Source organism: Lontra canadensis, unplaced genomic scaffold, assembly GCF_010015895.1.
Source record: "Lontra canadensis isolate GAN:19392208 unplaced genomic scaffold, GSC_riverotter_1.0 scaffold70, whole genome shotgun sequence".
NCBI classification, from domain to species: Eukaryota; Metazoa; Chordata; class Mammalia; order Carnivora; family Mustelidae; genus Lontra; species Lontra canadensis.
Genome location: NW_022631064.1, coordinates 514,467 through 527,334, shown reverse-complemented (window position 1 = coordinate 527,334; position 12,868 = coordinate 514,467). Strand labels below are relative to the sequence as shown.

The 12,868-nt window shown below is 42.2% G+C and overlaps 1 protein-coding gene across 2 annotated transcripts in view; it reads left to right on the top strand.

Moving 5' to 3' along the window:
• Window positions 1-679: 679 nt before the first annotated feature.
• The window catches only part of FOCAD (focadhesin), a 297,139-nt gene continuing 284,950 nt past the window's right edge, over window positions 680-12,868 (top strand). For both annotated transcript variants that reach the window (XM_032880503.1, XM_032880504.1), the window contains exon 1: window positions 680-728. The gene's annotated coding sequence lies outside the window, so the exon portion shown is untranslated. The remainder of the gene's footprint in view (window positions 729-12,868) is intronic.

Below are 12,868 nucleotides of genomic sequence, written 5' to 3'. Positions count from 1 at the left end.
ATACGCAATAAGTATTAGACCAAAAAAAAAAAAAAAAAAGTAACAATGACGTGTGCCTGCTGTCCCCAGATTAACTGAGCAGAAATATCCAAGCTATAACGTCCTGTAGGACTGTCCAACAGGTGGATGTACCAGTGTAGGTAGCATTGAGAGCTGCAGTGTTCTGTGTTGGCCAAAAGTGCGAAGCAGCAACTACAAGGGGAAGGGGAAGAAGGAAGTGGCAGGTCGACTGTCTGCATTACATTTTCTGAATCCTTAACGTTATCGCGATTACTGTTTTCTGGGCAACAAAATCTCCAAACACCGAGAAGCTGCTTTGCATCGCCAAAAGCTGCATAAGGGCAGGCTGCCAACAGGACTACCCAAGCACGCCGCAGTGGCATTCCCAAACAAGTTCCTTCAATCGGCTGTCTCGTGGGCTAATCCCCACTGCGGTGCAACTCTCACAACCCCCACCTGCGCGCGCCTCTCTTCCTGCCCCCGGGTCCCTGCAGAGAAGCGTTCAGCAGCGCACGCCACCCTCCAGCCGCAGTGCGCGGCCTTGGCCTTGGCCGTGCGCGCGCGCGAAAGCAGAGAGGGGCGGGCCGAAGCCGGAGGAGGCGGGGCACACGCTTGCAGTCTGCAGTCCATTGGTTCTCTCACCGTAGTCCCCGCCCCCAGGCGTTCGAGACGGCGGGGCGGGCCACGTCAGGCAGCCGGCGCGGGGCTGAGCTTGTGGCAGAAGGGAGGTAAGCGATGCGGGATGGCAGGCGGCGAGCTGCGGGCCGCTGTCCCCTGCTTTGAGGCCGCTGGATCGCATTCGCCTGTGGCCTGTCTCAGCTTGGCGTGGAGGGCGGCTGAGGCCCTGCGGGCCTAGGGCTGTGCTGGGAAAGCGGGAAGGGGAGCATGTGGTGGCAGGGCCGCGCTGTGGCGTGGGTGGCCAGGAAGGGGATAGGTCTTGCTCTTTGCCCGCGTCCTGTCTGGCTCTGAACTCCTGAAGGACGAGGCCTTCTGCGTAGGACCGCTCCGCGATGCCGGGTGGGGCCGGCTCCCGTGCCTGCGGTGGGGCTCAGCGGGATCTTGACTCGGAAACGGATCAGCGCGATCCTTGCGTATTAACCTGCAGCAGGTTGCAGTTCCTCCACTCTTCCCTGACCCGTTCCCTAGTTAAAAGGAATGCAGGAGATTCCGGGCCCGTTTCTGGCTGGCTGGGGAGACGGTCTTATCACCAGTGACTCACTCAGATCTTGTCCACTTAAATGCAAAGGCTTATGGGTGAGCAGGGCCTGTTTTCAGACTTCTCAATTCTCTGGCTCTATCCTCCCTTGCGGGAATTAACCTGACAAAAATGGCATCTATGTATGAATGTATGTTTTGAAACACCTGCAACAGCTCTGCGGAGATTTGCAGAGACCTGGTTGTTGTGTTTCACATAGGAGTTGTTTGTTGCACCGTGAGTTTTAATTTCAGCTGTGGTATCATCACGATCCTCCAGTTTAGCTCCTGAAATTGGAGCTTCTAAAATCAGTGAAGTCATCCTATCAGGTATCATGCAATCATTCATTCATCCGTTCAACAAACTTTTTGGATGAATTCCTTGATGGTCAGGGTCTTAGGTCAGAAACTAAAATGGACATTCCTTGCCTTTTCTCTCATTTTATCTGCCAGTTTTATTGTCTAGATTTGAGATGTAATTTTGTTGTTAAGATGGTTCAATTTCAGGTTCCAGATTTAGGTACAGAAGCTTATGATTCTATATCATAATATAGAGCTGTTCTGAGACCTCATTTGGTTTTTCTTACTTTCACCTCTAGTAAGCTTCAGACCATGATGACCAGAGGTTTTGTAATTCTGCTAACTAACTGTACAGTGAAAGACCCCAGGTCTCAGGTGCCTATCTCTAAAGTGAAGGGATAGGATTAGAAGTATTCCGTAACTTTTAGATATTCAAGAAGAGGGAGGGCAATTGGCATGTTTACTGAACTGGGTTAACAGTTGGGAAGTGACCGTTTTAAAAACGGTGTGTATTATGATTATACGTTTTAATCTTTCTGAATCTGTCCACATTTCTCTTTGACTAGCAAGCAAGTGCATATTTACAATTTTGATTTACATTCAGTTCCTGCATACAAAGCACTATGACTCATCTAAATTTGGAAATGTAATAATCCAAAGCTTTTTAGTGTTATGTTTAAAGGTATGATGTAAAAACAATTGGGGGCACCTGGGTGGCTCAGTTTGTTAAGTGTCCCACCGTTGACTTGGCTCAGGTCATCGTGCTCTGTGGGGAGCCTGTTTGAGATTCTCTCCCCCTTCCATTGCCCCTCCCCGACGTGTGCTCATGGTCTCTTGCTCTTTCTAAAAGAAATAAATCTTTATTTATTTTTTAAAATATTTTATTTATTTATTTGACAGACAGAGATCACAAGTAGGCAGAGGCAGGCAGAGAGAGAGAGGAGGAAGCAGGCTCCCCGCTGAGCAGAGAGCCCGATGCGGGGCTCGATTCCAGGACCCTGGGATCATGACCTGAGCTGAAGGCAGAGGCTTTAACCCACTGAGCCACCCAGGCGCCCCTAAAAGAAATAAATCTTTAAAAAATTGAGTAAGTATACAATTTTCAAAGTATTTTGAGTTGCAGTGGTAGGTTAGTGGTAGCCCAAACCTCTGCCTTGGTTATCATGCTTATACTTTGGTAAAATGTTAGGTAGTTACCATCACCTGGCTAATACCTATCAATATCATGTCTATGTTAGCATTTATCAAGCTAAAATTTACTGGATTTCAATTGACTGCTACTTCCCCTTGAGAAAGTGGAATACTCATGGTTATTGATAACCATAAATAAATCACTAGTTTGAGAATGAAAATGTCCACAGAGATATACTAATAGCCTTTCTTTTCTTTCTTTCTTTCTTTTTTTTTTTTTTAGATTTTATTTATTTATGTGAAAGAGAGAGCCCGCAGGAGCAGGGGGAGGGGCAGTGGGAATTCGAGAAGCAGACTCACTGCTGAGCCTGGGCTGGATCACAAGACCCTGAGATCAGGGTTTGAGCTGAAGTCAGATGTTCAACCATCTGAGCTACCCAGGCACCCAGCAACAATAGTTTTTCACTTGCTGTTTGGTTGATGGGACTTGCAAATAAATTGTTTGGCCTTCCTGCGGGTGTAAAATAATTTCTAAAATACTTCTGAGGCATAATATTCATAGACTTGTGATAGTTTTTGGATGTTACCCACAGACCATTATGTGGATTGTTTATGTCACAATTAGGGGTTTGGAAAGTTTAAGGAAATACAGCTTTCCAAAATATTGCTTTTGCTGTACCTTTCTAGTTCTAGAGATGGACCAGATCGAGATAGGAAGACTGAAGAGAAATGCAAAAACTGAGGGAAAAAAATCCAAGAGGAGGCTTTTTTTTTTAATTGGAGGAGAAAAAACACAATGAAAAATACAATTACAACTATATTTAGAAGAAAAGTTTATTTATTTGACAGAGATCACAAGTAGGCAGAGAGGCAGGCAGAGAGAGAGAGGAGGAAGCAGGCTCCCTGCTGAGCAGAGAGCCCGATGCGGGGCTCGATCCCAGGACCCTGAGATCATGACCTGAGCTGAAGGCAGAGGCTTTAACCCACTGAGCCACCAGGCACCCCCAAAATTCTTACAATCTTACTTGCTATAATTCCCTAGGCTGTACTTTACATTCCCATGACTTACTGATTATGTATCTGGAAGTTTGTACCTCTTCAGCCCTTTCACCTATTTTGTGTGCCTTCCAGATACTATCCACTCTGGTAACTGACGGTTTACTGTATCTATGACGTTGTTTCTGTTTTGTTTGTTTGTCTTGTTTTTCAGATTCCACCTGTAGGTGAAATCATATAGTGTTTCTCTGACTTATTTCACTTAGCAAAATACCCTCTAGGTTCGTCCATGTTGCACATGGCAAGATTCCATTCTTTTTTTACAGCTGACTAGTATTCCTTTGTGTGTTTGTGTGTGTGTCTGTGTAAATGTACCACATCCTGTTTATCCATTCATCTATCAATGGACATCTATTAATGGTTCTTAAAAAAAGAAACCCAGTGTGATAATTTAAACTTTGATCACATTGCATGTGGGTAATACATTTTTTTTTAGGTGATGAGAAATCTATATTGTGTATGTATATACATGAATATATGTTTTTAACTTGTATTTTAGTAATCTCTATAGCCAACGTAGGGCAGGAACTCATGACCCTGAGATCGAGTTGCATGCTTCTCCGACTGAGCTGGCCAGGAACCCCTATCTTGTGTATTTTTTTAAGAAGTGCTACAGGTCTAGAGATGAGTAGTATAATAAAATATGGTATAGTTACATAAGTATAAGTCTGTGATTCATAATTGATGATAAATTGGATTGAGGTAGTGTATACTTTTCTTTTTTCATAAGATTTTATTTGTTTATTTGAGAGAGAGGGCAGAGAGAGTACCATAGAGCATAAGCAGGGGGAGTGACAGAGGGAGAGGGAGAAGCAGGTTCTTCATTGAATAAGGAGCCCAACACGGGGCTCGATCCCAGGATCCTGAGATCACAACCCAACCTGAAGGCAGATGCTTAACCAACTGAGCCACCCAGATGCTCCACTCTGTATAATATCTCCACATGATGGAAACAAGATTTGCTAAGCTTATAGGACAAAGGATGTTTATCGGTTTTTCTCCCATTTAAATTATTTGAAACAAACTTTGAAGCAATGTGAAAGATCCCATCTGTTTTCAAACAACAGATTGAACATTGTTGTTTTTATAACTTGGGTCCCCAAGGCACTCCTGGCTTCATAATTTTTTATCCTATTTCAAGTCACATTGGAAGTAATAACATTGCATTTCTGATTTTGAAATTTTGTTAAATTTATATTTGCTTTTGTTCAGTTAGAATTATTTTAGTTTTTATATTTTGAAGATATTTAAAAGCTTTGATATTAAATACCATACAGTTTTCCATTGTTCATGATGGGAAAACATTTCTTTAGGCCCAAGGAATTTGAAAATCCAAGTTGCATAGATAGTCAGTTGTTATTATTATTATTTATTTAGAGATTTATCTTTTCATTTGCCTGGGGAACCAATGAAACAGTCCACCCAGGCTTCTAAACTGGAGATTTCAGTTCTTTTCAGTGCATTAAACTGTGTTTATTTTGTATTTTGGTCAAACAAATGACTGTATGCTAATTTGGCTGATAAGCTTGTTGAACAAATGTTAAAATTGTGAATGTTGTAACTAGTTTTGTTGTTTTCTGGCTGCCAGGGTGTACTTTTGTCTCAAAATCTTTTCCTTTGGCCTAGCTGCTCTCAGAATTAAAAAAAAAAAAATGATTTTATTTATTTATCTGAGAGAGAGAGGGAGAGTGACAGAGGGAGAGGGAGAGGAAGTGGGGAGAAGCAGAGGGAGAGGGAGAAGCAGACTCCCGAGCTGAGCAGGGAGCCGGCTGCAGGGCTCCATCCCAGGATCCTGTGATCACAACCTGAGCTGAAGACAGATGCTTAACTGATTGAGCCACCCAGGTGCCCTGGCTTTCAGAATTTACTGTAAGTTTTACTCTATTTAACCATCATTGAACAGGTTGGTTTAGGTAATGAAACCATTAGGTTTTAGTATATATTAGGACACGGGGAGGGAGTGGAGGAAACTTTGTATTAAAATTTGAATTCTTGAAACCTGTAAGTAGATTGAATTTTAAAGAGTCATAGATATTAAATACTGTATTTATTTATTTATTTATTTTTTTCATTCAATAGAGTATCTGCTCTGGTCCAGTCCCTAACTTTCCTTTGAGGAACTTACACTATTGAATGGAAGCCCCAGAGGAGGCCAAAATACAAAGAAATAAATTATTATAGTTAGATGCATGCATAGAGTACTGTGGGGACAGAGGAAAACTGTATCTGTGTCAGATTTCAAGGGATTCAGAGAAGGCTTTTTGTTGGAGTGTTTGCTTGAACCGAATTTTGACAGCAAGTAGAAGTTAGCTGGTGAGGATGGAGGATAAGGCATTCTAGGCACAAGAAAGACATGAGGCTGAATTGACAGATGAGAGACAAAACAGATTCTTAATGTATTAAGGGGAGGACAGAGAGATGAGGTTGAATATGTAAACAGAGGGCCCACAATGAGAGGCCCTCTTTCTTACTGTGTTAAAGGTTTTGAACTTGATCCTTGAGGCTGTGGTGATCCATGGGTAAGAGGTTTTAAGCTGAAGATCAGTTTCATGTGGCAAGGTGAGGAATGAATTGTGGTGGAGTGAGGCCTGTTTGATAAAGCTCCAAATTAGCAGTGGGGCTTGAGAGAATAGGATGGATCCAAGATAACGTCAAGATGATGAAACTGGTGTCCAGTTTGATATGTGGGTTGAGGAAGAGGTGGATCAAGATGCTTCCCAACTTTATGACTTCCCATAGTAGGAATCCCATGTGGGTTAGCAGGTGACTAAGATCAGTCTTGGATATGCCTTTGGGTCACACAGTTGGTACTGTTCTGTGGGTAACTAGCTGCACTACTCTGGCGATGAGAACAGGATTTTTTTCTTTTTTTTTTTAAAGATTTATTTATTTTAGAGAGCATGTGAGATCAGGGGTTGGGAGAGAGGAAGAGGGAGAGAGAGAATCTTGAGTGACTCCTCGCTGAGCCTGGAGTCTGACTTGGGGCTTGATCCCATCACCCTGAGATTGTGACCTGAGCTGAAATCAAGAGTCCCGTGCTTAACCAGCTGAGCAACTGAAGCACCCGGCGGAGAAGATTTTATGCAGGATAGAGATTAGGATGCTCTTAGCACGTTAGTGATAGTTGAAACAGGGTGTATATGGCTGTAGATAACCTAAGGGAGAGTTTCTAGAATAAGAAAGAATAAAAAAGGGATGCCTGGGTGGCTCAGTCAGTTAAGTGACTGCCTTTGGCTCAGGTCCTGGGATGGAGTCCCATGCCGGGCCCTCCGCTCAGCAGAGAGCCTGCTTCTCCTTCTCCCTCTGCCTGCCCCCCACCCCATGTATCAAATAAATAAATAGATAAAATCTTAAAAGACAAAAAACAAGAGAAACTTAGGAAGCACCATCACGTAAGGAAGATGGTTCAATGAAAAAGAATGAGAGGGAACAGCTTAATGGACGTTGGAGCTCTAGAAGACAAGGAGGTAGGGAATTTTAGGGGAGAATGGTGAACTGTTAAACCACCATGGAGAATGGAAGAGAGAGCTCACTAGAGGTTTTAGGAAGGTCTACCAGATAGGCAAGAATCATTAGTTTAGGGGTGCCTGGGTGGCTCAGTCGGTTAAGCGTCTGACTCTTGATTTCCACTCAGGCCATGATCTCAGGGTCCTGGGATAAAGCCCCATTCGGGTTCTGCGCTCAGAAGGGAGTCTGCTGGAGGATTCTCTTGCTTTTCCTCTGCCCCTCCCCCATCCAAGCTCTCTCTCACATAAATAAATCTTAACAAAAATTATCATTGGTTTGTAATTTTACTAGCTCGTATAATTGTATGACTTTCTGTAGCAAAAGTCAGTAGATCCAAAGATTTTGAATAGTTGGAATGATCCAGTATTTGGATTTTGTTATGTACTTACAGTAGGAATGCCTTTGAGCTCAAAGGATTAGCAAGACAATGGTTGAAGTGATGGAATGTGAGGTTTGGACTGCATGGAGGTGGGGACCAAGCAGGAGGAGGCTGAAAGAGTGAAAGAAAGTAATTGGTTCTGGGGTTCTTGGCTGGCCCAGTCAGAAGAGCATGCGACTCTTGATCTCAGGGTCAATGAGTTCAAGCTCTACGTTGGGTGTAGAGATTACTAAAAAGATAAATAAATTGAAAAAAAAATTGGTTCAAGAGATTAGAAGTCTGGGCAAGGTAAATATATAAGTGTATGTGGGCATAAGGGAGATAGCTGATAGAATATTCTGGATTCAGAGAAGAATATTGGAGTTTAAAGTTTCAGGGTGCTAATGGAATGTAGGGTTTGGCCATGGATGTAGATTGCTAAAATGGAGGTGACAAGGAGATATTCAAGAGCAATGAGACTGGTGTGTTGGATGAATCACTCACCTTGGACATGGACCTCAGAAGATCCTGGTACCCAGAGCGGAGAGATAGACAATGGATTCTGAGGTTTTAGATCATGGATAGTAGTTATCAGTATATATGGGAGATAAAGATACTTGGGTGGCATGCCCTCAGAAGTATGGGGGTAAATGGTAAAGAAATGTTCTTCTAGGCATTGGAGCTTGGAAGGATGATTAGCTTTCACTGAAGTGGCCACCAAAGAAGGGGAGTATAGTTTTCCTTAGGGGACACCTAATGAAGACGCTGAGCATCTAATAAGAAAGTTTGGTGATCATGGTATCAGAGTGCAAGAGGTGAGGACTGGTTAGTGTTTACTGAAGAGGAAGGCAGATGAGGAAGAGGTTAGACTTGGGTGTGAGTAAGGCTGAAGCATATGAAAATTTTGGAGTTACAAATAGTTTGCATGTCAAGTTCGGATGAAGCTTGTCAGCTTTCACCCATCAAATTGTACTAGTTTCTGTGTATTAGTAGGACAGCAGATAGAGTTCTCTTTTATTTTTTTTTTTTAAGATTTTATTTATTTATTTCACAGACAGAGATCACAAGTCAGACAGAGATCACAAGTAGGCAGAGAGGCAGGCAGAGAAGAGAGGGGGAAGCAGACTCCCTGCTGAGCAGAGAGCCTGATGCGGGGCTCCATCCCAGGACCCTGGGATCATGACCCAAGCAGAAGGCAGAGGCTTAACCCACTGAGCCACCCAGGTGCCCCTGCCCCATGCTTCTTAACATGGTGGTCTAATTGAGGAAACCAGAAAGCAAGAGAAGCAGCATGGCATTGGGACTAAAAGCCTACAACGTCACTTCCTCTGCTGCTGATTAAAGCAGTCACAAGGAAGCCCAGATTGAAGGGGATGGAGAAGTAGATGACTTGATTATGAGGGGAGCAGTGAAGCCACTTTGTAGAGAAATGTGCACACAGGAATTGGGAAGAATTTTGGGGGCATTTTTTGCAATCTACTGTAGTCTTCTAATTGCTCTATTCTCTCTTTGCCCCTGAAATATTGTCAGCAGAATACCCAAAGTGATTATTTTTAAAACACACATAAAGATTTCTCCTCTTGGGATGCTTGGGTGGCTCAGTCAGTTAAGTGTCTGCCATGGGCTCAGGCGATGATCCCAGGGTCCTGGGATCAAGTCCTGTTTTGGGCTCCTCGCTCTTCAGGGAGCCTGCTTCTCCTTCTCCCTCTGCCTGGCGCTTCCCCTGCTGTGCTCATTCTCTCTCTCTGACTCCCCCACCCCAAAAATAGATTTCTCCTCTCATCACTTTTCCAGAACCCTCTAATGGCTTACCAAAGTAAAAGGCGAAGTCTTTGCAGTGGTCTTTGAGGGCTGCCGCCATCTGACTCCTTTGTTGCTTCCCTAACTTCGTTTCCAGCTACTCTGCCCTCAGTCAGTAAACTTGCTCTATTAGCCTCGTTGCTGTTCCTCAGACCTTAAGGATACATTTTCCCATGGTGGTTTTTGTATTGCTGCTCCTTCTGCCTGGAATCCTTTTCTTAGAGACGGGACTCCTTTACTTCAGTTAAATCTTTGCTTATGTGTAAGCTTCTCACTGACCATTCTTTGTAAAATTAGAACCCCTTTCTATCTGTCCCCTTTTCCTGCTTTACTTTTGTGTATAGACCTTATCTTATAAGATGCTATATCATTACTGTTTTCCTTATTTTTGTTTTGCCTCTGTTAGGATTGTAATCCCTCGTAAAGGTAGGGATTTTTGTTTTTTATTTCTTTTTTTTTTTTTTAATTTTAGAGGATAAAGAGAGGGAGAGAGAGTGCATGGGTGGGGGGAGGGAGAGGGAGAATCAGACTCCCCACTGAGCAGGGAGCCCAATGTGGGGCTTGATCCCAGGACCCCAGGATCATGACCTGAGCTGAAGGCAGATGCTTAATCCACTGAGCCACCTGTGTGCCCCAAGGCAGGGACGTTTGTTTCTCCAGTACTTAGGACAGCATCTGACACAAGGTAGCATCTAGTAAATACTTGTCAAATGAATGAAATGTAGGTTTTTGTTACTGAACTTTTTTCAGGTATCTGGGTATCTCTTCCATGTTTTATGGAAGAGCTCTTGAAACAGATCCTGGCTATTACCCGAGGAAATTTGTGGCCTCTTCTTGCAAGTATGTATGTATGTATGTATGTATTTATTTGTTTTTGCAAGTACTTTTGTGATCCTGTTTTTTTAAGAGCCAAATTGTTTTTCCACATCCAAGCTCTTTATTCTTTGGAAGAAGAGTGTCCTGTTCTCAAATCAGCTGCACAGAATACCTGTTCTTTTTTTTTTTTTTTTAAGATTTTATTTATTTTATAAAAAAAAAAAAGATTTTATTTATTTATTTATTTATTTATTTGACAGACAGAGATCACAAGTAGGCAGAGAGGCAGGCGGAGGGGGAGGGGGAAGCAGGCTCCTTGCTGAGCAGAGAGCCCGATATGGGGTTCAATCCCAGGGATCACGACCTGAACGAAGACAGAGGCTTAACCCACTGAGCCACCCAGGCGCCCCCAGAATACCTGTTCTTTAGGTACTTTCTAGCTGCCTCTTCACTTTGAGTTGTAAATCATAACATTTTTGTTCAAAGTGAAGCTGAAACTTTATATGTGAAAGGGACAGTCTGAGATAGAAAATTTTCAAACCTTTTCTTGAACTCTTGGACCTTTTTCTTTTGATATCTTCAGGAAAAAGAGGTATTTTTTCAGTCGAAACAGAGTTACGTTAAATTCTAATTTATAATGTAGTCTTAAATCATTCTGACCTGTGAAGCATGAACATAACCTTTGAAATTAGTGATTATGAATGAAAATGATAATCTCTTAAGTGCCTCAGCCTCCAGTTTATTTTTGTATTTTGGTTTTGTTGCATATTATCAAGGAAATCTTCATTCATATTGATTGGCCATTGCAAGCAATAATCTTTTTTCTCTTCAGTTCATTGTAATCTTACAGTCTCTGGTTACCTAGTTTTCCTGTGGAAAATTTTGAACACACACATAAATAGGGACTATAATAAATGAACTTAAATGAAATTAATGTTTTGTTGATCTTGTTTTGTTTCTCTAACATTTTTCCTCCTTCAGCACTTTCTGCAAAAGTAATTATTTTTAGTTAATATCTTAAGTTATTTTAATTAGAAATTATTATTAAGTGTAACAATTTAATTTTACTGTTTTATTTTAAACATAATTTCTGTGCCATTATCATACCCCAAAATAGTAAAAGTAACACTGATTTCTCAAGATTATCTGATACTCACTCCCTCCCTATTTCAGAATTTCTTGGTTATGCCAAGAATGTCTTATTACAGTTGTTTCGTTGGAGTCAAAATCCAAATAATGCCCCCAGATTGTATTTGGTGATTAAGTCTCTTAATCACTTAACCTGTAATAGTCCCTCCAGCCTTTCTTCTTCCTATGTCATTGAGTTGTTGGAGAATCAGTCACTTGTCCAATTAAATGTCCCAAATTCTGAGCTTATTGTTCCTCCCCTGGTTGTTGTTTACTTTGTTCCTCTATGTCTGGAGTTTTCTATAAATTGGTGGTTAAATATGGAAAGCTGTATGGGGTCATTTTTGAAATGCTTTAGATAGGAATATTCTTAGAGGGTTCCATGTATGTTTTCTTATCCTGTCACAACAGGAGGACACAGCGTCTGGTTTTCTTACTTCGAGTGATGCTGAGATGAATGAGGTGATTCCGGTGGGGTCATCCTGATCCCTTTAATAATGAAGTTCCCATCCTCCTTTAACCTAGGAGTTTCAGCAACGATTGATGTTTCGTTCACAAATCAATTATCTATTAAAGTGGCTTCATATCTTTAAAGTTTTTTTTCTTTGAAGAAATGAATACTTTCAAATTTTCTTTACATTTCTGTTCACAGTATCACTTTACAACCAAATTTTTCCCTCCCCCGATTCTAAATTTATTCCCATTCGCCATGGTTTTAGAATGTCTAGGACATTTAACATAAAGCTCGGAAGGAGATATAAAGTAGAAGGGACAGGGAAGGCTGGGGGAATGGGGAAGTAAGGGTACTCTACCCACCTACCTGCTGGTTAACCTGTCTTCACTCTCTCCTTTGGGCCTAGTGGGCCACAGAGGCCTAATGGGGATTGGAGAGTGGGTGGGACTGGGGCAGTGTGGACAGCAGCCGTGGTATTGGATATGAGCTGAGTGTAAATAGAAGCTGGACCTAAGCATACACATTTGTTGTTGTTGTTGTTTATTAATTTTTATTTATTTTTTAAAATTTCTTTTCAGTGTCCCAGAATTCATTGCTGATGCACCACACCCAGTGCTCCATGCAATACGTGCCCTTCATAATAACCACCACCAGGCTCACCCAAACCCCCATCCTCCCCTCTCCAGAACCCTCAGTTTGTTTTCAGAGTCCACAGTCTCTCATGGTTCATCTCCCCCTCTGATTTCCCCTAACTCACTTCTCCTCTCCATCTCCCCATGTCCTCCGTGTTATTTCTTAAAGCATACACATTTTAACATTTACTGTGTATAGTCAAGATTGGCCTCAGATAAAATTGAGACGTATACAAAGCTTCTACTTTGTATTTTGCACCCTTTATCATGTAGCCTTTCCTTGCTGGGATGGACAGAAATTGTACCCTCAAGGACTCAGGAGACTTGTGCGTGGCTGCCTTGGTTTATTTATTTATTTATTTACATACTTGAAAATATTTTATTTATTTATTTGAGAGAGAGCACATGAGAGGCACGAGTAGGGGGAGAGGCAGACAGGGAGGGAGAAGCAGGCTCCCCACTGAGCAGGGAGCCCCTATTGGGCTCCATCCC